The 26490-nt window shown below is 51.0% G+C and overlaps 1 pseudogene; it reads left to right on the top strand.

Moving 5' to 3' along the window:
- Positions 1-3593: 3593 nt before the first annotated feature.
- Positions 3594-26490, top strand: part of LOC118670595 — a 318393-nt pseudogene continuing 295496 nt past the window's right edge.

Here is a 26490-nt window from a genome sequence, read left to right as displayed (position 1 = left end):
CATTCCCAAGGTAACTTCTAGGGTCCAGCTCTTTACTGGTTGTTATCAGGATATTTGCTGTCACCTCCTAATGCAGTGATGGCGAACCTTTTGAGCTCGGTGTGTCAGCATTTTGAAAAACCCTAACTTAACGCTGGTGCCGTGTCACATATAGAAATTTTTTGATATTTGCAACCATAGTAAAACAGACTTAGTTTTTTGATATTTATTTTATATATTTAAATGCCACTTAACGAAGAAAAATCAACCAAAAAAATGAGTTCGTGTGTCACCTCTGACATGCGTGTCATAGGTTCGCCATCACTGTCCTAATGGGTCTCCTTGTTTCTCATCACGCCCCCTTGAAATCTGTTCTGTGCCTGACAGCAATGCCATCTTTCTACCAAGTAAGACAGCCCCTGTGTCTTGGTCCTGCTCATAGATCCTCAGAAGCCCCCTCCTTTCTTTAGGGCCCAGGCTAAATCCCTCGGTGTGCAATAGAGGCCTCTCAGAATCTGGCCTACCCTGCACCGCCTTTCCAACAGTGATTTATACTCCCTGGGCCCTGAACTGTTTATAGATTGTCAACCTCCACAAGCATGCATGCTGTTCCCTTGGCTCAAATGCCCCATTCTCCGCTCAGTCAAACTGGAGAACTGCAAGCGCTTTTCAGGTCCTGCTCAGCCTCCACTTCCCCTGGGAGTCTTCGTGGCCTGTGCCAATTAGATGGCTCCCTTTGCGCGTCTCCTACACCTGGCACCTGTCCCTTCTTCTGCTATCACAAGGTCCGGGATGTCTGTCCATTCATTCACTCATGGGTTCTACATAATTCACTGGGCTGGGGATAGAATGGCCCGCTGAAGACACGTGACTCCTGGCCCAGGAGTAGAACGCCACGGCTGCCACTGTGTGCCTGTCTGACTCAATAAGCCTTTGTGAAATGATTGATGATCTTGTTTCCATGTTCCTCCGAGCCTCTGCCCTTGACGTTCCCTTGGCCTGGAACACGCTCTCCAGTCTGCATGGCTGGCTGTTCTTGGTCAGATTGTCTGGGGTTGGTTTCCCTCCTGCCCCCTCCCTCTCTAGCTTTCCATCCAGATTTACCCTCTCAATAGCGGTTGTCACTGTTGAAAGCACCTTTGCCAATTGGTTTATTTGTCTGCCTCTTCTTACTCAAATGGAACCTTCTCCAAAGCAGGGACCTGGCCCGTCCTGTAGGTGCCTGGTGCATGGGTGATAAATGAATGAGTGGATTTTGAAGATAAAGGAAGCAGATGTAGGAAAGGGAAGGACTGGTTGTGAGTATAACCTTCTGTAATTACAGAGCCAATCCCAAGTAAGTGTGGGCATTTCAGATACAGAATGGACGGTGGCAAGTGACACACAATAACACAACTAACAGCTGTAGGAGGTGCCCCACGGAGAGGTGGGAGGCGAGGAGCTAACGTCCCAGCAGGGAGTGGCCTGCTCTCTAACATGGAGCCATCTCCAAACAAAACACCATTACCTCACTCTCTTCTTGTTCATCATCTCTTCTGAATCTTCCCAGAATTATTGAGGGAAATGTAGTAAAAAAACCCAAACAAACCCCAAATACTTAACATTTAACAATTCCTTCAGCTTCATGTTAGCTTTCTTTTCTTCTATTAGAAGAAAAGGAAATATCTCAGATTTAAAAATAGCAACTATAAGGTGTTGATATTTTAAGACATTTATTTTAACCCTGCATTTACACACATATATATAATATATGTGTAGATATATTTCTATAATATATATGTCTAAAAATGCCTGGTATTTATATAATATTCATAATCCATATATATTTCTATGCCATATATATGTTTACAAAGATGTCTGGGACTTATCTAATATTCATGAGAGTTATTTCTGACTGATAAAAATTTGATTTTCTTTTATCTTCTGTATTTTCCTGCATAGTTTTCATTTGTTACAATGTACATGTATTGTACCAAGTGATTTAAAAACATAATTGGAAAGCAGCGATACCAGAATGTAACTGATAGTCAATTTGAGATAATAGAAATAACCGTCTTTGTATTTTTTTCTGAAAATTCTTCATTTTAAAGTGTAATTTTCGAAAAGGAAAAATGTGACTCAAAGTCGAGGTTGAGCGAGTCTGGGTCAAGGTGTTTTCAGCCAGGAGTGGCCCGGGCACAGAAAGGATCCCGCCGCAGGGCCAGGGGCAGGGCCCAGGGAGGCAGTCCTCAGAAGCTGGGCCTCTCTGGCCTGCGGGCATCGGACCGGAGGACAGGGCTTTCCCAGGGTGGCGGCCTGTGGTTCCCGGGAGGACGTCTCAGTGGTGAAAGGGCTGCGATCTCAGAGCTCCCACAGCGTCCCAGGTGCAAGCAGAGTGAACCCGCCCCCTCACCCCCTCGCCCCCTCCTCCAAGGGGAGCTGAACAAAAAACAAATGTTTCGAGATTATAAATGAATATGTGTAGCAGGCCGTACAGGAGCATTAACTAAGTTTTGTTTTGTTTTGCCCAAGAGAGGAAGACCATTCGCGAGGGAAGAAAAGGGAGGGAGGGGCCAGAGGCCCGCAGGTGGGATGAGCGGCTGGGGATATAGGCCAGCGTTTATGCTGGGGCACTGGGCAGGGGACAGGCGCCGCCGTCCCGTCCACCATACAGACATCGCCCACATCCGTGCCCATCTTTTCGCCCGACGGACGGTGACCTCCTGTGGTCTGTGTCTAACTCGGCTTTCCGTGCCCCCTGCCCATCGCCTCTCAGGGTGCCTGGCCCCCAGCAAGTGCTCAAAAACTACCGAACGGAACGTTCCCCAGGCTGCTCCTAGCACCAGTCCTGCCTCGGGCTCATGTGGGGAAAGCGAGGTAAACCCATCCTACGCAGGAGGCAGGCTTTCTCTCGCTCCCTTGGGGAGACCACCGGGGTTGAAGGTTCCCCTCGAATACTCCCGAGCGCAGGGAGCAGCGCCGCCAGCCCCCCGCACAGGTTGGCGAAGCTCCCCGCTCGGGGCCAGCGGGAGGCGGCCAGGAGCTGGCCAGGTGCGCGCGCCTCTCCCGGGCCCACCGATGCCGGGTGGTACCCAAGGAGGCTCTGGGGCCACTTGGGCTGGAGCACAGCCAGGGCTCTCCTGCGCGAAGTGCTCCCATCTCGGGGCATCTCGGTCCCTCTTAGTCCCCGAACTCGCCTTCCACATCTGGCCAGTGGGGAGGCTCCCGGCCTCCAGGACGCCGGGGGCGGGGAGGCGCGCAGAGAGCGGGGCTGCGGCGGCGGGAAGCGCGGGGGACGGCGAGAGCGCATCCCCGGGGGGGGGGGGGGGGGGTGGCGCTGGCCCGCGGGGACCCCGTCCCGGTGCGGAGCGCGCCCTCCGGGTGCGAGGTGCGGACCGGGCCCGCCCCGCCTGCACGCGGCCCTGGGCGGCTCGGGCGGCCCGTGCGGCCCGGGCAGCCAGCGGAGGGGCCAGCGGGGCGGGCGGCGGGCGGCGGGCGGCGGGCGGCGGGAGGCGGGAGGCGGAGGACCCGCGCGGGGCCCAGGACGCACGCGGCGGGCCGTGCGGCGCGCGCTTCCCCTCCCCCCGCGGCCCGGAGCGCGAGCCGCCCTGACGTCACGGGCCGCCCGCCGGCCCCGCGCTCCGCCGGGCAGAGCGCGTGCGGCCGCCGCCGAGCACATGGGCCCTCGGGCCGGGCAGGCGCGGGCCGGACTGGACCCGGAGGAGCAGCTCAGGGGCCGCGAGCCAGGACGGGCCCGGCTCCCCCCAGGCTCCCCCGAGTGGATTTCCACGCGGCAAGGATGTTGGCGGCCCCGGTGCCACGGCTTGGATTCACCTTCCAGTAAGTTAGAATTTTGCCCTCTGCGTTTCTGGAAAGTCGGGAGCTCGGGGCCTGGCGGGGAGGGATGCTCAGTGAGCAGCGGGACGGAGGCAGGGGCTTTGGATTCATGTCTGTGTTCGTCGTGCACTTTCCTCATCCCCAGACTCCAGGCGGGCGTGTGGGGAGAGGGGGAGGGGTGGATGGTGCCATCCCGTGCCCCGTGCATGGAGAGAGATTATTCTGGATCGAATGCACTTGATCCAACGTTGATTGCCTCATCTCTAAACATAGACCATCTCCAGTCAGCCCCGAGGTGGGGTCGCAGGTGCGGTTTGGAGGCCCCTCTGGTGAAACCAGAAGTCTGGGACCCATAGGATGCTCCCTCCATCCTTGGATCTTTAGACCATCCTCTCCTCACCAGCCCCCTCTCCCCCCCTCCCCCAAGGTGATTTCCCAAAACTCAGCAGCTCTGGTCTTTGAAACTTTTGCATTGTATTCCCAGATTTGCTGGGTGTCCCTTATCATGGTAATTTTGGGGGATGGGCTGTTGATCTAATTAGGGTTGCCCTCCCTCCGGCTCATGTGCTCTGACTTATGCCAGTGTTTGTGGTCGGGTGTAGACTTGCAGGAAGGGCAGCCATGAGGCTGCATGTGTCCGGTGCATGGATACACCACGAATTTTCCTGACGGGTTTGCAGCCGTGGACTATTCTTCTGTTTATTCTAGGCCCTGACTTCAGGCCCTTCTAGAAGATAAGAGAGTTTTTAGGGAGAAGAGGGGGAGGTTTGGGTGGTCCCTCCTGATCTTCTATTTTCCAGAGGAAGGCCGGCAGGCCCCTCTCCCCCACCTCACCACCAGCCAGTCCAGGCTGCCGGAGCTGTTTGCTTGTTGGAGGAAACCATGGAGAACAGTCTGTTTGTGTGGGGTGGGTGGGCGGGGGCCCTGGGGACGCAGGGCCTGTATGGGCTTCCCTGTCGGTTATAGGATGATGCAGGCCTCTTTTGCATACTGGCTGTGACAAGTTGAGGCTTGTTCATTTGACACAGTCCTGTGGTCACCGCTAATCGGTCCAAAGCTCCCACCCATGGCGTTGGGGCTTGTATGGATCCTCTGAACCCAGAGTGGAAGGAACTTCCTGAAAGTATTAGGAGCAAAAAAAGTCCCTGGAAGCAGCAGGAGACACAGAATCCCGGGCTGGCCGGAGCCTCGCGGCCTGGTCTCCACTGTCTGAGAGGAGTTCCATCTTGAAGGTGAGCACTGCCTGGTGGTCTAAGCCCCTGGCGAGCGGGCTCAGCTGGAATCCCACGGCCTGGACTGGGGGGTGGCAGGCTTAGGTGGGCCCAGTGCCCATCCTGAGGCCGTGCCCACCGACCCCAGAGGCCATTTGCTATGCGGTCACATTGTTGCTTTGCCTGGTTAAGGGTTACTTTGCTGTTGTTATTGTTGCTCTGCCTACTTCGAGTGCAGCATTTTGCATGCAGCAGGCTTCTCTTGAAAAGTAGAAGAAATCAGTTTCTTTTTCTCATTGATTGCCCTCCCTCGCCCCTCCCCCTCCCCCACTCCTCCATGCTGTGTGCTGTGCTCATCTGCTCCTGCCCGAGCTTTTCTGGGCTGGGAAGAGGGAGCTTTTTCCTTGGTTCTGGAATATCCGGTCCCCCCAAACCCCCTTACCCCTGATGGTTTGTGTGGTTGCTGGTCAGTATCTCCGTCCACGTCCAGCCAGTCCCTTGTGCTTCTAGCGTTTATTCTCCTGAATGGCACGAGGACTGGCTGGCTGGACTCGGGAGCCTGTGTCACCATGGCCAGGGCATGGTGCACGGACGGCTCAGCTCAGGGGTCTCCTGGGGGAAAAGACACTTTCCTTTCTTCCTCCTTGTAGGAGTGACCCTGAATTTGGTCAGACCAAAGGCAGATCGACCCTTTCCTGGGGAAGTGAGAACCTTGGCTAGTTGCCAGGTCCAGTCCCGAGTCTTGTTCCCTGGCCTGTTCCCTTCACAGGGTGTGTTTTTCATGTCAGACACCCTCCTGGACACTCGGCTTTTTATTATGTATTTCCTTTCATAGTTGGGTGTAGACATAGCACTCTCCCTAATCTCCCCCCTCCCCTCGATTCCCGTGCGGGTTTGTGATCTCTTTAATAGATCAAGACCCCCATCTTATATATATTAGGTGTCTGCAGGGTACCCCGACCCAAGATGGGAACAGAGCAATACTCTAGAATAATTCTGACTGGTTTTTTTTGTTGTTATTCTCACTTGAGGATATTTTCCCATTAATTTTTATAGAGAGTGGAAGGGAGGGGGAGAGATGGAGAAACATCGGTGTGAGAGAGACACATTGATTGGTTGCCTCCCGCTCCCGCCCGGACCGGGGCCAGGGATCGAGCCTGCAACCACGGTACATGCCCTTGATCAGAATCGAACCCGTGACCCTTTAGTCCGCAGGCTGACTCTCTATCCTCTGAGCCAAACCAGCTAGGCCTAGAATAATTCTGACTATTGATGAGCCGCACTGATGGTCCTTCTCCACCTTCCCTTGAAAACTTCAGACATTCGAGGCCTTATAGGAGAAAACTGCTAAAATGTGTTCTTTCATGGTACCTCCTTGGTCTCTTCTGTTTTTCTGGCCCCAAGTAACTAGTAACAGTATAGTAATTAATAATAACAACAACAGTAGTAGCTCCCATAGCATTAAAATTGTATCTCGTGCCAAGAATGTTCTTTGCAGTTTATGTTCCCTGCGACCCCACGAGGCAGATATAATCAAATGTCTAGTAATGATGGATTTCTTATTGTGGGCCGACCTCAGTTCCAAATGCTTTAGATCTATTATCTCGTTTAATCTCCCAACAATCATGTAAGACGGGATTATTATTATTGCTGTTTTACAGATGAGGAACCCACAGCTCAGAGAGGTTAAGAATATTCGCTCAGGTCACACAGCGAGGTGGTGGCTCTGTGACCAGCGTGCCATTACTGTGACCCTTCGCAGTGGATGGGAGCTATGGGAGCTAGAACTCTATTTGCAAGTGATAAGGTCGCCTCCCCCCGCCCCCACCTGTTCTGAGTACCTGCCTCTATCCTAGGTGTGTTTAGGTGCAGTAGTGACCCTAAGAACACAAAGATTGTGGTGGCCCCTCTCTCAACCTTATCATTAAACCAAAAAGCAGCTCTGACTGGGGTAGCTCAGTTGGTTGGAGCATTGTCCCGTGCACCAAAAGGTTGCAAGCTTGATTCCCAGTCAGGGCACATGCCCAGATTGTGGGCTAGAGCCTCAGTTGGGGTGTTTGCAGGAGGCAGCCAATCGATGTTTCTCTCTCTAAAATCAATTAAAAAACAAAAACAAAACAAAACAAAAAATAAAATCAATTAAAAAACAACAGCAATGCTAGGTCATAAAAAACAGTGGTCTCAGTCATTTTTATTTTTATTTTTTAATATATACATATTTTTTTTATTGTTGCTAGTATTACAGATCTCTCCCATTTCCCCCCCTTCCTCCCAGCCCCTACCCGCACCCCCAGGTCTTCACCACCCTATTGCCCGTGCCCATGCTCAGTCATTTATTAATTGCAGAATTCTGAATGGGCTTTCTTTTATTTTCTCTTCCTCATTTTTTTTGGGGTGGTGGTGGTGGTGGTTATGGGGTATTGTTTGGCTGGTACCTGGTGGGTTATCTGAGCTGCAGCATTATTTGTTTACCTGCCTCTTTTCCCTCCTTGACCATGAACTTGAGTGCAGCAGCCAGCTGGCTGTGGAGTAGTCATCTTCACAGGTCTGGTGGCTCACCCAGCCCTGGGACTTGGCTGAATTGCGTGGCTGTGAGAATTGCTTTGTTTTCAAGGAAACAAGTGGTGCTCAGCCTACAGTCCTTGTTGTGTTAGGTGAGAAACAGCCTGACAGGCTGGGACGTGGAGGGGTTGTCCCCAGGACAAGGACACGGAAGAGGGAGGAAGAAAGTGGCAGAAGGCATCTGGGAAAATTGAAGGGCAGTGTGGATCTGGGTCACTTTGGGGCAGGTTGCTTCGCCTCTCTAAGCCTTGGTTTCCTCGTCTCTAAAGTGGGGAGGACAAAGCGCCAACTTCACAGGTTGCTGTGAGGAGGAAATAGCGAAATAGCGGAAGAGCAGCAGGCCATTAGCAGAAGGCCTGAGCTCCCAGTGCGCACTCAGGTCGGTAGCTAATATTATTAGTTCTAATGATCGGGGTTTGCAACTTCCTGTGGCTGCTTGGAGTGGTGGTTTCTGAATGCATTTTCACATGTAAAGGTGTAACATTCTGGTTACAGAGACTCTCTTTGCAGGCAGCTGAAAGGAATGCTGGCTAATTAAGAAAGAGGAAGCCAGGAGAGCTGCAGGAGCAGGGCTCAGAGGGGCAGGCATCAGAGGGCACCCGGGGGTGGCCCTGTCTTTGCACTTGGCTCTCTGTGCATCCATTTCCTCAGCTGCTGCCCTGGGAGGACACTCTCCCTCTCAGGGATGGGGCAAAAGCACTTAGCACAGAGGAAGTCAGCTCTTGAGTAAGACAGCAAAGCAATTGTTATTACTTATTCTTCCCCGGGACTCCCTTTTCCTGGTAAGTGAGCCCCGACCGACATTGGCTATTCTGTTTAAGATCGATTCATTGATGGACTCACTCATTTGCTAAGCGTTTGCTAAGCAGTTACCAGGCATCCTAGACGCTGGAGATGCCAAAGAGGCAGCATCCCTGTCATCTAGTTGGTCCAAGCCCCGGGCGTGGGGACAGGGTGGTCCCCAGGAGGAGCAGGGGCCTGATGGAGGCAGCGCAGACAAAAACCACATGGGCTCCAGTGCCTGGGGGGGAGGGGGGTGGGTGCTGGCACCCCTGTGTTAGTGGATGGAGGATGCTTCGCACAGGGCCTGGCACTTGGTAATTACTATATACGCCGTCATTGCTATATTTGTTATTATGGTTATGATTTTTCCCTTGGCGGCTGCCTCATAAAACAGCAACCTCCCTTTCTCCCACTTTTCTTCCTGGGTTTTGTTTCTTTCTTTCCCATCAGCCATGTGATGGACTGAATGTTGGTGCCCTTCCAAAATCCATCGGTTGAAACCGCACTCCCCGTGTGATGGTATGTGGAGGCTGGGCCTTGGGGAGGTGATGAGGGCGAGATGAGGTCATCAGGGCGGGGTCCTCGTGATAAGAGAAGAAGAAGAGACAGCAGAGAGCTCCCTTCCCTCTGTGAGGACAGAGAGCAAGAAGGTGGCTTCTTACTAGCCCGGAAGAGAGCTCTCACCAGAGACCTAATCCATCGGGACCTTGACCTTGGACTTCCTGGCTTCCAGAAGTCTGAGAAAGACATTTCTATTGTTTAAGCTGCCCCGCCTACAGCATTTTGTTGTGGCAACTCCAGCAAACGGAGGCAGTCCTTATCGTGCCAGGATGTCCCAGATCTCTGCCTTCTCCCACTGCATTGTAAACTCCAGCAGGCGGAGGGCTGCCAGCAAGTCATTTACTTCTCATCAATGCAGCACATAGTGATTGTGGGCCCACTCTGTGCCAAAGCACTGCCCTTGGTGTTGGGGGTGCAGAAAGGAACATAGAAGGGTTCCGGAGACCTCCGTGCCAATGGTGCTCACGTTACAGCTGGGATAGACAGCTACGGAAGCGGAGACGTAAGGAACAAGGGCGGTCAGGGTGTATCAAGGGTCCTGCGCTCTGTGGGGGTGCGCGGAGCAGGGCCAGCGTCTGTGGTTTGGACAGGATGCACCGAGAGGCTGACGTTGGAGCCTCGTGAAGGAGATGGGGTCAGTGTGGAGGATGGTGTTTCAGGCCCTGGGCAGAGCAGGACCAAGGCCGGCCCAGGAGTGGGCCTGTGAGATGGGGGAGCTGAAGGAAGAGGCTGGATGGCATGGGCTGGGCAAGGCGGACAGAGGCAGCTGGGAAACCCGGCCGGTGCTGTGGGTGGGGCTTCGTGAAGTCTTCAGCCCAAGGCAGTGATGGCGAACCTTTTGAGCTCGGCGTGTCGGCATTTTGAAAAACCCTAACTTAACTCTGGTGCTGTGTCACATATAGAAATTTTTTGATATTTGCAACCATAGTAAAACAAAGATGTATATTTTTGATATTTATTTTATCTATCTAAATGCCATTTAACAAAGAAAAATCAACCAAGAAAATGAGTCCGCGTGTCACCTCTGACACGCGTGTCATACATTCGCCATCACTGGCCTAAGGCATTGCCTTGACGTTAGTGAAACGGGGAGCCGCTGAAGGGTTTTCCGCAGAAAGCCCGTTTGAGACGCTTTAGCCTTTGAAATGATCCGTCTGGCTGCTGTGTAGAGAAGAAACGAAATCCGAGTCAGAAGCGTCAGGAGCGGGTTCAGGCTGGTAGCGGGGGGCGTGGCCGCAAGCCCTGGGCTTCTGGACCCGTCGCTGCTGTGTCCACAAGCACCTACACAGCGCTGTCCCCGGTGGTGGCCCCCGGCCTTCTGTGGCCCCGAGCACCCGCAGTGAGGCTCGCCTGAATGGAGACAGACTGTACATTTAAAACACACATTGGCATGCAAAGACTTTGTACCAAAAAAGAATGTGAAATAATTCATTAACAAATCCTTTCATGTGGATTCCATATCTTGAAATGAAATTTTGGGCCTATTAGGTTAACTGTGATATATGATTTAATTTAATTTCACCTGTTTCTTTTAACTTTTTTTTTTTTTTAAATGTGGCTACTGGGGAATCTAAAGGTGTATGTAGCTCACATTCATTTCTCTTGGACAGGGGTCTAGGACAGTGCCTGGGACATACATACTAGGCATTCAGTGAATGGGATGAGTGACTGAGGGCCAGGTACAGGGGCCCCTGCCGTGAATAAGAAACCATCCCTGGCTTCGAGAAGCTCCCAGTGTGAGCGAGAGGCAGATGGCTGATCCCTAGTAGCGTGGAGGAAGACAGGTCGAAATGGGGCCCCAGGCAGCCAGGCGTGGTGTGGCTGAGAATCCCTACCCAGGAGGGAAATGGTGAGGGGTCTGTGGTCTCAGTAATGACCTTGCAGACAGAGAAGGGAGGGCCCTGTGCCTCTGGACTGTGGCTGAGGTGGGAGAGCCAGGCAGCCAGGTGGGCTGGAGGACGGGCGACTCTCAAGAGCCTCAGAGACCAGGCAGAAGCCAGCTATTTATTTATTTAATATATTTTTATTGATTTCAGAGAGGGAGAGAGAGATAGAAACATCAATGACGAGAGAGAATCATTGATCAGCTGCCTCCTGCATGCCCCACACTGGGGATCGAGCCCACATGTGCCCTGACTGGGAATTGAACCGTGACCTCCTTCCTGATTCATAGGTCCATGCTCAACCTCTGGGCCTGCTGGCCAGGCCAGAAGCCATTTACTTAAAGTGCCTCCAGCCGTAACCGGTTTGGCTCAGTGGATAGAGCGTCGGCCTACGGACTGAAAGGTCCCAGGTTCGATTCCGCTCAAGGGCATGTACCTTGGTTGCAGGCACATCCCCAGTGGGGGGTGTGCAGGAGGCAGCTGATCGATGTTTCTCTCTCGTCGATGTTTCTAACTCTCTATCCCTCTCCTTTCTTCTCTGTAAAAAATCAATAAAATATATTAAAAAAAATAATAATAAAGTGCCCTGCAAACTCTGGGTACTTTCCAAGGACTGTAACCTGAGAGTAACTTCCCAGATTTACATGTGGACAAAAGCAGGTGAGCTTCCGCTGGGAGGTACCTGAGTTGGGGATTCCGGGCTCATGGTGGGCAGAACTGTGGCTAGGGAAATTTAAACCATCTTTCCTCAAATGAAAGAAATATAAGCTTATCTTTAAAATCCTGGGGAAAAGGTCCATAAAAAAGGCAATATTATTTCTTGAGTTAAGTACACCACTGTTTTATCTTCATTGTCCCTTTAAGAAAGTTGCAATTATGAGACACTATACTTGTAAAATACACATTGTAATGTATGTTTGCATCCTGACTTTTCTTAGTTATCACCAAGTTATAAGCATTTCTGATTAATATTGTATATGCTTTGTGCATGGTACTTTTATTGGATAGATAATATTTTATTATTCTGTTCCATGATGGTTTTATTGTTTACTTAATCAGTTGATTGGGGTGCTTATCTCATAATAGACTCTATATATGTCAAATTTTCTATTTTTCAGTTCACTTTTTTATGGTAAATCCCCAGGACTGGGATTATTGCTCAATATTTTTAAAGTTTTAGGTAAATATTGTGGCCCCCAGAGATTTACACTGAAGCTATATTTTTCTTTTTGATAAGATGTGTAATGTTTGCTGCTGTCCATGATAAAGGGACATGTCACGAACATTCATGTATAGCGCAGACATATACAAGCTAAACATATGTTTACCTATGTCAGATGCTCCTGTGTGACTTTTTCTTTACTGTCATTTATTCAGCAAGTATTTGTGATGTGCCTTTGGTGTGCCAAGTAGTGTTTTATTTTTAAAAATATATATTTTATGGATTTTTTACGGAGAAAAAGGGAGAGGGATAGAGAGTTAGAAACATCAATCATTTGCCTCCTGCACACCCCCCCTGAGTGCCCGCAACCAAGATACATGCCCTTGACCGGAATCGAACCTGGGACCTTTCATTCCACAGGCCTACACTCTATCCACTGAGCCAAACCAGCTAGGGCACCAAGTACTGTTTTAGTCTGAGGTATTCAGTAGTGATCAAAAACAAATATGGTCCCTGTTCTGAAGGAGCTTATTACTTTATTGAGAGACAAAGAAGTGAGCATCCACAAAAAATAACATTTTTGTAAGGAATATGAAATAGAACAATGTGAGAGGATAGTTTGCTTGGAGTGAGGAGATCCGAGTGAGCCATGAAGACTTGGGAGAAGTTAACCAGAGAAGGAGAAAAACTTAAGTAAAATGAAAAGATTGATAAATATGACTCTACATAGTGTCCCAGAAACATGTGTACACACTTTAACAGCCGATAGCTCAATTGATGTCTTTTTCTTTGCAACGAGACTAAGCTTTGATCAAAGGAAATTCATCCTAAAATGCTACTGGAAGTTTGAAAATGCAGTTGAAGTACAAACACTGCCTTTATAATTATTCAAAGTGTATACATTTTGGGGGGAAACACCCTATATATCAAAGAAAAAATAAAAGCACCGTAAGCAAAAAAAGCTATAATAATAAAAAACAAAGAGTTCCTGAAAGTCAATAACAAAAAAACAAACAGTTGGCCAGGAGGGTGTGGCTCAGTGGTTGAGCATGGACCCAGCAACCAGGAGGTCACAGATGGATCCTGGTGGGGCCGCATGCCTGTTGCAGGCTCAGTCCCCAGTGGGGGGTGTGCAGGAGGCAGCCAATAGATGTTTCTCTCTCTGTCCCTCTTCTTTCCTCTCTCTCTAAAAGGCAATAAAAAACATAATTAAGCCCTAGCCAGTTTGGCTCAGTGGAAAGAGCGTGGGCCTGAGGACTGAAGGTCCCAGGTTCGATTCCAGTCAAGGGCACATGCCTGGGTTGCAGGTTCAGTCCTCAGTGTGGGGCGTGCTGGGGGCAGCTGCTCTCATCATTGATGTTTCTATCTTTCTCACCTTCTCCCTTTCTCTCTGAAATAAGTAAAAATATACATTAGAAAAAATAATTAGAAAAAGAATCTTGAGCCAGCAGTTCTCCAAAGAAGAAAGCTAAGCGCACAGGGTGTGTGAGAAGATTCAGTCTCACTACTAAGGCGAGGCTCATCGAGGTCCCATCTCCATACAGTAGAATGCACCCTTGCTAGTGCAGTGCGTGGCCTTGTGAGGAATGCATGCAGCTGTGTGACATAGTCCTGGAGTCCTCACCATCCCCATCCCCCATTTCCATCGCCCCTACACTTCCCTCCTGCCCTTCTGGCCTCAGTCTCCTCCCCCGTTTCTAACAACCACTGACTTGTTTTCCTCCCTTGCCGTTTCGCCCTTTTCATAAAAATGGCATCAATCATACGGCACGGAGCCCTTTTAGTCCGATTGCTCTCGGGTGGCGTCATGCGCGGGTCTTCCGCGCCGTGGCGGGGACCGGCCGTGAGGTCGTTCAGATTGTGGAGAGCTGCCTGTGCTGTGGCGACATCACGGTGTCTTTTCCCATCCTTCAGGCGAAGGGCATTTGGGCCCTTTCCAAGGGGTACATTTCCATATTTTAAGAAGTGCCCAAAATAGGAAGCCTGACGCAAGTCTTGGCAAGTCTTGGCGAGGCTGGGTGACAGGATCCCCCACTCGGCGAGCCAGCCAGCGTGTGAGGTCGTTGGAGAGACCAGTTGGCAGCCTGCAGCGAAATCGAAAACATCTGGGCAGCCCGCTCCTAGGTGAACTTGAGCATTCACAGCTCGTGCTCGGTGCTACTACAGGATCCTTAGAGATGGACGGGAACCTTGAAAAATGGGCTGGTGGGATCTAGGTCAAACTCACTGCCATCATTGGGCAGGGAGGAGGGAATAGGGCTGGCGGTGAGGGTCAAAGGTCACTTTGACTTTCCCTTTAAGGCTTTTTAAAAGGACAGTACAGGCACACATTTTGAAAATATATGGAGAGGGTATGTATATGTATGCATATATGTAGTGCAGATGACAACACGTTCGTGGTTGTAAATTTTAGGTTCTTAACATTTCTTTTAAAAGTAGTTTGAGGGAAGGACCCAAGACAGGAAAAAATATTTTTTGGGGGGTGGAGGTTTCTATTATCAAGAGACTCCTGTGGGTGGAGTGGAGTGAATGTCCAGGGATAGAGACACAGCATGGGGTCCATGGTGGGCAGGTGCCAGGTCCTGGAGGGCCCTAAGCACTATTCCAAGCCTTTAGGAACTGCTGAGTGGGCGGGGTCTGATTTGATTGACCTTTTTAAAAAAAATACATTTTTATGGATTTCAGAGAGGAAGGGAGAGGAAGCGACAGATAGAAATGTCAGTGATGACAGAGAATCATTGATCGGCTGCCTCCTACACGCCCCACACTGGGGATCAAGCCCACAATGCAGCATGTGCCCTGACTGGGAATCACACTTTGACCTCCTGATTCATAGTCCATGCTCAACCACTGAGCTGATTGACCTTTCTGTGAGGAGGAAAAGGGATTGGATGGTTGACAGTGGGAGCTGGAGGCCCCTTTGCAGGCTGTATTGCAGTATTCTAGCCTAGGGACCTGAGCCCTAGCTTTAGCAGTGGACTTGGTCCTGCAGGTGGCAGGGAGCTGTGGAAGGTTTGAGCGGGGGCAGGGGCCAGATGAGAGCGGCATTGCAGAGACATCAGCCCACACCTGGTGTCGCCGGCCTGGAGTCTGAAGGACATTCTAGTTAATGTCGCTGTGAGTGCACCAGTTCCCCTCTGGCTGGATGCTCCACTTTTCCCATTTTTTCAGCAGGACCGAGGACAAGGAAAAGGCCCTGTGTGAGGAAGGACCTTTGATGGAAGAGCAGTGGTGGGAACAGGGGCCCCTCTTCCTGCCTTTATGGCCCAGGATTTATTCCACAGCCCGAAGGGCCAGGGGCCGCCTGGAGATCACTTCAGCCTGTCCTCCCACTGATCGATTTCCTATCCTTGGGATGCCTCACTCTATACCACAGGCCATTGCATTGGATCCACGGAAAACCCAGGAGGCTGAGGCCAGAATGCCCTGGCCTGGTTTACCCTCAGGCCCTGGGGACCCAGGGCCATCACACCCCTCCCCCCACCGCAGGGCGGCCTTTGGCCTTTGCCTCAGGACACCTAGGAGGAGGTGGCTTCCCAGGCTTGTGCTCTGGGGATGGAAAGGCCCCTTTTTCTTGCACCGGGCAGAGTTCCCAGCTGGCCTGAGCCTCCTCTGGGCTCCAGGTAGGTCAAAGGCAAGGTCTCTTGCCTATCATTTCTCTACACAGGCCACATGTGCTTTCTCAATCACAGGCTTTGCCACATGCTTATTCCGTAAAAAGGAAAAGCAAAGTTTGGTTTGAATTATTTATTTATTTACTTACTTGTGTGTTTGTTTGTTTGTTTGTTTGAAAGCAAGGGGTGCCGAGGTCCAGGGGAGATCACTGTTTCAGTCATCGTAACACATGGAGATTGTCTTGGCAGCCATGGCTTAGATGGCCAAGTGAGGTGTTCACCTTTGATACCGGAAGGATTTCCGATACCCAGGACTGTCATATTGGGTCCAGTAGTAAGACCTGACCTCACTCATGGCAGAACCCTTCTCCCAGCCGGCAGGTCCTGGTGTCTCCCTGCCCCCACTCACACCTTCCTTCTGACCCCAGAGAGGGAGCTTTTGAAGGGACAGGCTACATCGGAAACTCAAGGCCTTCATAGCTTTTAGTGGCTTCCCATGATTAATTAGTTCTAGTACCAGCTGCATAATAGTCTGGCAGGAGTAGCGATGAAATTGCTGCATGAGCCTGAATGGTGAAGCTGGGATAAGGACCCCAGCTCTCACCGACCCTGAGGGCTGAGCACTTTGGCCCTTGGATGCCTCAGCTTGGATCAGAAGGAAGGCTTGTCTGGCCCCAGGCAGCTGCTGGCTATGGGGCTTGAATAATGTTGAAGGTTTGGTTGATGAGATGCTTCAGAGGACTGCTGTCTGCAGATTCATCTCTAACTTTCCCACTGGCCCCCCTATAACTTTCCCACTGGCCCCCCTAACTACCTCTTATCTGTGCTTTCTGTCTCAGCCTCGGGGTCACCTCCTCCAGGAAGCATTCCTTCTTCCTTTCCAGCCTTGTGTGACCGTCCCCTCCAAGCACCCTGCCTCTCGGCTATCACAGCTCACACCACATGGCATTGTGTGTGCTCCCCATGTGGGCTCCTGTCAGGGCTCTCACACTAGTCTGCTTAGGAGGGTGAGTGGATTATGTAAATGCACCAGGTGGGCCCAGGAGCGTGCAACAGGAAGTGCGGACCCACAGAGAACCTGCCCCTCTCTAGAGGGGCAGCTGCTCTTGGACCCAGCCCCACCCCCCTCAGCCCTTTTCCCAATGCCCTTGCTGCCAAAGCTTCCACTTTCTATTTTTATTTTTTTAAAATTTATTTTTATTGATTTCAGAGAGGAAGGGCGAGGGAGCAAGAGATAGAAACATCACCGATAAGAGAGAATCATTGATCGGCTGCCTCCTGCACGCCCCCTACCGGAAGACCGAAACCGGGGCATGAGCCCTGACCGGAAATGACCTCCTGGTTCATGGGTGGATGCTCAATCACTGAGTCACGCTGGCCGCTGGGCTCCCTGCTTCAATCTTTACTGGCTCGAATGCCTCGCCTGAGCAAAGACCTTCCGCATGCACAGCATTTAACATTTCCCCCCTCAGAACTGTTCTTTGGGATTGGCTATATGTGCCTGGAAAAGTATTAATTTCTGAGATTCTAGATTGTTCTCCTTTTCCCCTTTCCTGTCTGCCCCATCAGTGCATGTTGGCTTTTTCTTTTTCTTTTCTTTTTTTGGAAACCAGCCCTTTTGCATCCTGCTGGGCGGGGAAGGTGTTGGTGGGCTGTTCAGCAGCTGTGGTTTCCTCGCAGCTCCCTGCCTTCTTCTGCCTCCCCGTTGGTTAGCCATTGCTGCTGGCCTTAGGGGGACAGGCCAGTGTTCCGATTTCTCGTCATTGATGGTGAGCTGTCATGGCAACATTGCTTAAAGAAATGAACTAATCAGCTCCCATGGTGAACAAAGCCCGCCCCATCCGGAGCAGGGCTCCCATTGTGTTGTGTTTCGGAGCATAGCGGAGGAACACGTCCTAAAGGTATGACTGGTTGGGAACTGTAGGAGCTTAATATGTGCCCCGAACTGTACCAGGTGCTGGTGTTGGAGGGATTAAAAAGAAGAACCATGGCCTTTATAGTTTGGAAGATCCTGTCCTTGCCTTTGAGAGGTGCAGAGTAAAAGCAAAAAAATGCACAGAGATGATAATATAGCATTCGCGTAGTTACGACGCAGTGCACTGTAATCCAGCATTATTACCAGCTGCGGTAACGGCTTACATGTGGCCGTCCCATGTTTGGTTTTGGGAGGAAACTGCCAGACTGCCATCCATGGCAGCTGCAGCATTCCCCATTCCCATTAGCAGTGCACGGGGTTCCCATTTCCCCACATCCTCACCAACACTTACTTTATCCTGTGTTTCTGTTTTACTTTTAATAATAGCCGTTCGAATAAATATGAAATGGCATCTCACAGTGGTTTTGCTTTGCATTTCGCTAATGACTAGTGATGCTGAACATCTTTCTCAGTGGTTCGTTGGCCACTTGTATATCTTCTTTGGAGAGTGGCTTTTTATTGTTGTTGACTTGTAGGAGTTCTTTATATATTATGGAGATTCATCCCTATTTCAGATGGATGACATGCAAATATTTTTGTCCCATTCTGTTCTGTTTCTTTTCACCTTCTTGAAAGTGTCCCTTGATGCATAGGTGTTTTTAATTTTGATGAAGTCTACTTTACCTAGTTTTTGCTTTTGTCACCTGTGCTTTTCGTATGAGGCTCAGACATGGTAGGAAACTCAGCTGGGCCAGCCAGCCGGAAGTGGCAGAGCGCGTGTCCTGACCAGCTGACACACTGCCTCAAGCCTTCATCCTTCGGATTCCAGTGGCCACTGTTGGCCCCGGGCTAGTGTCTCTGTTCAGCTCTTCTCCGTGTTATCTCATCCAGCTGGATGCTCTTAGCTCACTTCCCAGCCGTGGAGGGGAACACTCAGCTCACGGGGGTCAGAGTTCCCCGACCCTGGACATTCCGACTCATGACATCACTTTCAGAGGCTTCTCCAGGAGTTGTGATGCTTTTTAAAAAAATATCCTCCAGTGAGAATTTTTAAAAAAATCCTCACTGGAGGATATTTTTTTTTCCATTGATTTTTATTTTAAGGAGGTTGGAAGGGAGGGAGAAGACAAGGAGGGAGGGAGGGAGAGAGAAGAGAGAGAGAAGCATTAATTGGTTGCCTCCCGCTTGAGCCCAACCAGGGAGGGACTGGAACCCTTTATCCTTTGGTCCATGGGCTAGTGCTCTAACCACTGTGCCACTGGCCAGGTCAGGAGTTGTGGTTCTTGAAAAGGAAATAACTAGCAAACATCTTTGGAGTGACAAAATTGGAGAGCAGATTTCATAGAGCTTCAATAATTAGTTCATTATATTCTACTGATATCTATCTAGCCTACTGCAAATTATCAGCGACTAGCGTCACAAAGCCTAGTAGCACATAAACACCTGTGAGCCCTCCACCCCTCTGCGGAAGCAGAATATGACCAGTTATTGGCAGGGCCAGAGCCAAGAGGTGAAGCCCGAGAGTCAGACTTTAGGATCTGTGTGTCTTAACAGATCCTACAGGTGTGCCCTCCTGTCTACAGGCCATCTCTGTCTACCTCAGGGCCCGGCTCCGGGTAGTTGACTGAGCAATGAGGAAGAGCTTGGGGCACTTGGGAGAAATTCATTAATGTCAGCCCTGCCCAGCCCTCCGGAGCACAGAGCAGTAGGCAGAAGGCCCCCACGGTGAGGTGAGCTGAAGTGGCGGAAGTGGGGTCAGAACTCAGATATGCTGATCACCTCGGTCCCATCTGGCAGCTCCCGGGAGCATCCACATTCTTTCACCCTCTGGAATGTATGTCACTGGATTGAGAGCGGTTCTAAGGGGCGGGCCGAGCTCTTGTCTTTGGAACTCTGCCTTTTTTAGAGATGTTTGAGGTGTGGTTACGCCCATAGGTTCTGTCCTGAGCCCCCAATTCAGCCAATTTGGGGGTGAATCCCCATTTAGATGAGAAGCACAGGTTCATGTGTCCCACCAACACCCCGCAGATCTGATGGGCGATGGGGAAGGGACGCCTCAGAGTGGGCTGGGGCTTAATCAGTGAGAGTGGGCGAGCGGCAGACTCATGTCATCTATCTTGGTGGGTCATGGGCCCAGGGCAAACACACACTCCCTTCCTCCCAGCCAAGAGACTGATAGCTGCAAACTTGTGCCCTCCCCGCCCCTAGATTGACAGTTGGAGAAATAGATTATACTTTTCAAGGAGGAGAATGTCTCCCAGGTGTTCAGCGCTTTAAACTTCCAGATGTTCCCCTGCCCAGGAATCGGAGAAGGGTGCAGGGTTGGGTCTCTTTAAAGGTTGATGGGCGGACAGTTCATTACATTCCAATGACCTGCTGTGTCCCCAGGCGACGTGTAGTGTTTCCCTCTGGGGAAGGAGGCGCCCACTTGCTAGGGTGGCTCCTGAGCAAAGCACTTAGTTAGCACTCAGTGAGGACAAGTGAACTGGATTTGTAGGCAGGAGGCCCGAGTTCTGGTTTCTGCAGGCTGTGTGGCTCTGGGCTGGGCAGATGCCCTCTCTGAGCCTCAGTTTCTGGGGGCATTTTTAAGAAGTACATTTTTATTGATTGCAGAGAGGAGGGGAGAAGGAGAGAGAGAGAAACATCAATGATGAGAGAGAATCATTGATCGGCTGCCTCCTGCACAGCCCCACCCTGAGATCGAGCCCACAAATCTGAGCCTGTGCCCTGACCGGGAATCAAACCATGACCCCGTGGTTCATAGGTTGATGCTCAACCCCTGAGCCACGCCGGCCGGGCTGTCCCACCCATTCTAAGAACCCACTGAGCCTTGGTTGTTGTCATTGTTACTCTCGTGGCTGTTTTTTAGAACTTGGAGACACAAAGACAGAAGGGCCTTGTGTTTGGGGAACCAGAAAGGGAAAGAAACAATATACGTGCAGTGATCATTAGGGGGGTGTAAATCCATCTGGGCAAAGGAGAGAGCATTCCCACGGAGGCAGGACTAGGATTGAATCTGAGAAGCGGAAAGGCCGACCTCGTTGGCCAGACAGGAATGGGAGGGCAGTGCGGGCAGGTGGAACAGCACCTGTGAGACTCAGATGGCTCGGAGCCTGGCCCAGTCCGGCAACCCTGGGACTGAGCTGTTTTTCTGAGTGCATTGCCTTGGTAGGAAAGGAACCTAGGTTAAACGAAGCTGATTGCTGGGCATAGCGTCCGCCCTGGAGACTCTGTGGAAGAGCCCAGGAAGAACGCTGAGCCAGAGAGTGACATGATTGGATTTGGGGGTCAGGGCATTCCCGCACGGAGGAGGTTGTATTGGAGAGGGGCGGGGAGCCTGTGGCAAGAAGACCAAGGAAAGGAAGAAGCCCATTTCCAGGGCCCAGGTAGCGTATTTTTCCCGTGACAGCGCTGAGCCTCTGTGTTCAAAGTGGCTTGTGTAACCTGACCCACAGCTGGCATCCCTCCCCAGCTTACCTGCATAAGCGAGAGGCTTGGGATGGCGCGCACCCACCAGTAAAAGTTGCTTCTGGGTTTGTGCCAGGCTGTTGGGAAAGCTGGTTCCCAACAGGCTACCAGCCTGTCCCACTGACAACGGACTTCTTTTGGATGGAGCTTTTGAAACATGTCGAAGAGACAGGGATGGGAGCTTTCAAGTAGGAAGCTCCTGCTCACCATAAGCCCGTTTGAATTTGGAGTCTAACGCCTTGTTAAAAGAATGAGGCGTTTACTCCAAATAATCCACGCACATGTAACATCAGATGGGAAAGGCTTCCACGGGGGAGCCGGACGCCCCGCCCCTTCCCGCCAGCCCTTAGTCAGTCAACTCTTCCCCCGAGTGAGGAGGGATGGTGGGTGGGGCTAGGTCGGTATCTCTAATGAATTGGCTTCACTGATTTAGACCTTGATTCTGGCTGCTCCCCAGGATCCTGTGACTCACGCCTGCTGCTGAGATATCAGCACGCTCATCTTGTCTTCTGCCCCCTCTCTCTGGCATCGGTACTTTCACATTGGCAAGGCAGGGGCCATGCTCGTTCTCTCCCACACCCGTCATGAAGACGTCTGTGCTTTACCTGCAGGACTCATCCTACAAGGGGGAACATTGGGAAAAGCCTCTGTGATTATGCCCGTCAGTGCCTTCCCTGCGCATCCGAGCCGTAGACATGGCCCATGTGTCCTTTCTGGACAGTTCGGTGTTTGCTCTGGGATTTTGGATCATCGTACCCCCACCCTCCTCTCTTGAACTATTCAAAGGCTTTCTCCTGAGCATAGCTGCCTTTTGTCGGGTCACACTTTTGGGGGCCTCCCTGGTCACTGTGGACCTGCCATGGTGGGGGTCCTGGGTCTTCCCTCCTCTGCTCTTCATGGCTCTTCTGGCTTTGAGCCACTTAAACACACACACACACACACACACATATGTGTGTGTGTGTGTATATATATACATATATATATATATATATTTTTTTTTTCAGAGAGGAAGGGAGAGAGAGATAGAAACATCAACGATGAGAGAGAATTATTGATAGGCTGCCTCCTGCACCCCCCCTACTGTGGATCAAGCCCGCAAACCTGGGCATGTGCCCTTGACCGGAATTGAACTAGGGACCCTTCAGTCCGCAGGCTGATGCTCTATCCACTCAGCCAAACGGGCTAGGGCTGAGCCACTTTTTATTGGCGTTCCCCATCAATCTGTTTCTATGCTTGCTCCCTATTTTTCAGGGTCATGTATCTTGTTAAGAGCATGATCTGAAAACTCAATAAATTCTCCTCAATCTTCTATTCCACCCGTTGTTCGTTTTACCCAGGACATGGTTCATCATTTCCTTCCGATAATGCTGATTTTTATGACGATATTTGTCTTTGTAGAAAATCTGGGGAATGCTAAGTGTGTAAGAAAGAAAATAACAACACATTTTATTGCATTTCCTTTCTCTTTTCTTTGCATATTTCTTTTAAATCTGAGGTGACCTAATGTTGATAACTTCATTGGGATTTTCTCTGAATGTAAGACAAGTATTTCCACATGGTGTGAAAAGCAGGCTTTTAAGTATCATTTTTAATGTAACATAGCGTTGTAATATCCCATGGCAATGATAGTTTAGCATTTTCCCAATTTTGCTTGTAATTTTGAGTATTAAGGATATTTCTTGTATTTTTCTGTCATAACTAGACCTGAGATAAGTGTTCGTGTGCACATACACAAATAAACTCATTTCCATCGTTTAGAGTTCCTTAGGAGAGATTTTTGGAAGTAGAGTGACCAAGTCGAAGGTTCTAGACATTTCTAAGGCTCTTGATGCATGTTGTTCAGTTGCTTTCCCATTTGATTTTGCCTGACGGCAGCCACGATGATGGCAGGCATTCCCCCTGGTTGAACTTGCCTTCTTGTCAGGTTGGGTCTTGAGGAGAAGGGGGTCCCTCTTCAGCGTGTGGCACTGTTTCTCATGATTTTGGGTTTTGCTGAAAGTACTATACTTTGCTGCTTAGAGAATGGGAGCAGCTTTAGCCACGTACTTGGCCGTGGCTGAGTGGAGAGATTCCTGGCCTGAGCCTGAGGACCCATTGCTGTCTCACCCAAGAGACTTTGCAAGGTCCCTCAGTTTCCGTCAGCCCTGTGTTCCCAGCGGCGAAGGGTTGAGCGCGTCACCTCATTTAGGGTTGCTGGAGGGTGAAACGAGCTGATGCACCCTTGATTGCTGAAGAGGGTGCTTCCCTATTCCATTCTCGGGGATGCTGTAGTGGAAATCAAAGGTCTGAGTGTTGGATGCAAACCCGTAGGGTTTGGGTTCTGTCTCCGACACATTTGGCCACCTGTGTGTTCCTTGCAGTCCCTCAGGCTCCCTGGGGATGAACACCTATGTCATAGGCTTGCAGCTCTGCCCCTGCGAGGTGTGTCCACGAGAGAAGTGCCTTTGCATCCTAGTTACCTGCCTCTTACCAGCTCAGGACCTTGGACAAGTTGCTTTGTTCTTGCACCTCAGTTTCTTCCACTATAAAATGGAATAATAATCATTAGGCCAGACCTGACCTCTGAAGGTGGCTGTGAAGGTTGGACGGAATGGGGCCTGGGACTTGCTTGGCCCAGCGCCCAGGCCCGGGGCGGGCTCTGGGGAGGGCTTGGTGAAGGTTACTCATTGGCACTAGTGCACTCCGGCTGACTCGGCACTCCCCCAGGGCTGGGTCTCACACCCCCTGGGTGAGCTTCCCGTGGCTTTTTCCAGGTCAGAAGGGCCTTGTCCAAGCTTGTCAGGTGATGGATGACAGTCAGGTCCCAGATACCGTGTCGTTAGTGCTTTTGGAATTTTCTCACTCTCTCCACTTGGGTGTAAAAGGAAGCGCACACACACACGCTAGATCTGGAAGGACACACCAATGGGAATAGTGGTTTCTGCTACAGGGCCGACTGAGGGCCTTTGGGGGCAGGAGGGGAGCTTAGCATCCACTCTGTGACTCTTTTCATCCTGCAGGGAAAATGTACCACCTGCATGTGTTCCCCCAATCAATGAGAAACAACTTGTTAAAATTCAGTCCACCAGGTAGTCCCAGATCTTTGAATGCCGTGCTGCAGGCTTCCTGCTGGCATGCACAGGAAGCCCTGGGAGTGTTCAGAAGTCTCTGTCTGTTTCATCGCTGTCCATCTGACCCCAGAACCCAGGGCTGTCTCCCACTCACACAGACCGTCTCCCCATCCCTTGGGGGCCCCTTTCTGCTGAGTCCTCGACACCCCCCCCTGGTCCTCAGGCAGCTGACCACCCCTCAGTTCTGCCCTCTGGAGTGACCTGTATGGGGGAGCTCTGGGCCTGGCTGAGCAGGCCGGAGGCTGGAGGCCTTGCTGCCTCCTCCGCAGCCCCCTGCCCACCCAGTGCCTCCCCGGGCAGAAGGAAGAGCTGTGCAGCTTGTTCCCTTTCCTCCTTTGAAGCAAAGCCAGTTCCAAGAATTTCAGGGCTGCTCGACTGCACGGCAGGGTTGAGCTCCCCGCCCCCCCCCCTCCCCCCCGCCCTTACCCCCCTCTCTCCAGGCCCCATGCGTGGACCTGGCAGCTCCCTGGAAAAGTTCCTTTTCCTCTTTCTTTCTGGCACAGAGGGTGGATAACTTGCCCCAGCCCAGCCCAGGCACCTCAAGGGTCATTTGAGCATCTTGCCCTGCGGCCACAGTACACAGAGGGACAGGAAGCCTGAAACCCCTCTCTGCCTCCATCTGGGCGCCAAAGCCCCGCCCTCATCCCCAGCCCCTTTGTCACAGCTCCTGAGCCAGGCTGTTAGCTTGCTCTTTGGGAGCCGTGGAGTTCAGTGGTGAGCAGTTTCTGCTTTACCCTGGGGCCAGTTCAGGAAACCCACAAGTGTGTCTAGGCCCACTTTTTGTTGTTCTGTTCCAAATGAAAATAGCCATATTGATCCCATTTTGGGGGGCAGGCAGGGGGGTGGTGTATCATCTCAGTGTTTGGCTTGCCCACTTTGTTGGAGAGAAAGCTGTTACCGAGATGATCCAGTGCTCTCCGGCCATTCACACGCGGGCACATTTCACAGAGCCAGGCAGAGCGCGCTCTCTCTTCTCATTCTCCAAGTAGACCTCAGCCTAGGGTCCTTGCTGTGGACGAAAGGGGCCGCATGCGAACCTGACAGCTCAGGGAAGGCCTGCATGGCGATCTTGCAAACTCAGAGACCTAGAGTAGCCACAAAGGATGGTCTGAAATTAAACTTTAACTAAAAGCAGTTATGGTGGGCCGTATGTCCTAGGCCGGTATCTTCACTGACAAGGTCAACCTTTACCTTAACGGAGCCTATCTGTCTTTTGGCATCTACAATAACATACCCTTGAAATGTCTGGGTAACTTGTAACTTCCCTTTTTCTGGACCCCTTGGGGCAGAACCTAATGTGCTGGGTGCCAGGACAGAGACCACAAATTCCTTCACTGTTATCATGTTGATTGTTCCTGCACCCACCTAAGTATGTGTCTATCATTTTACTTTTATCCAATCCCAGGGGTTTCCCCACTTTGCTTTCTCCCGCCTCTATAGTCTATCACCAATGGATTTCACGTAACCCACCTTCGTCCCTTTCCTTTGATTGCAGTGTATAAATACAGATGTAGCCTGCCATTCTCCAGAGCATTATCTCAACTCATTGAGGTTCTGCTTCCCAGTATATTCCACAGTTGGCTCAAATAAACTCACGAAATCCTTACAGGTTTGAATGGTCTTTACATTAGCATTACTATTTAGGTAGCTCCTTGTAGGTGAGGGAAACCGAGAGCCAGAGTGGAGGTGGCATTCCAGAGACTCTGGAAGGTTCTGGTAGGTGAGACTTAGGGATGCGTACAACCCCCTCCACAATAATGATGATGATGATGATGATAATAATAATAATAACAGAAGGATTGTCTGCAGCAGCCACGGAGGGGGCTCCTTTCCTTTTTCATCTGGGCCGGTGGCGCCGGTGGCTTCTCCTCTCTCCTGTGTGGCAGCCCATGTCCTGTAGTGTTTGCATTTCTCCTTGGCCAGGGATGCATTTTGAGATTTAAATGATAAAGCGAACAAGCCCTGGTTTCATTGAAGCTTGAGAAAAACCAATCCAGGGCGGTTTTGGGAGCCAAGAGAGCCCAAGGTTCCCTCTCCTTGTGGCGGGCGAGGGACCTTGAGGACAGTGCCTGCTTGCAGGGTGAATGCGGCGTTCATCGTGATGGAGCCCCGGGAACGAGCAGAAGGGTGATGCCTGTGCGCCCCGGCCCCCCTTTTATGTGTGCGCTTGTGGCCAGTTTGTCTTCGCCCAAAATGGAAAGCTGACAAGATGGGCTGTCTTTTTTCCTGTTAAAAATAATTACGTACCAGATGCCGTTCCAAGTTTCTGCGCCTCAACCAGTTAAAGATTTTTGGATCTTTTGCCCAGAATGCCTGCTCGGAGGTAAGCTCGTTAGCACCGGAGCCAAGTGTAATAACGATGATTCAGGTCAGGGACTACAAAGGACTCTGTGATGAGCAAAAATAATTATTGCATATAATGAAGC

This window comes from Myotis myotis, unplaced genomic scaffold (genome assembly GCF_014108235.1).
Source record: "Myotis myotis isolate mMyoMyo1 unplaced genomic scaffold, mMyoMyo1.p scaffold_m19_p_16, whole genome shotgun sequence".
NCBI lineage: Eukaryota > Metazoa > Chordata > Mammalia > Chiroptera > Vespertilionidae > Myotis > Myotis myotis.
This window is presented reverse-complemented; position numbering and strand designations above follow the sequence as displayed.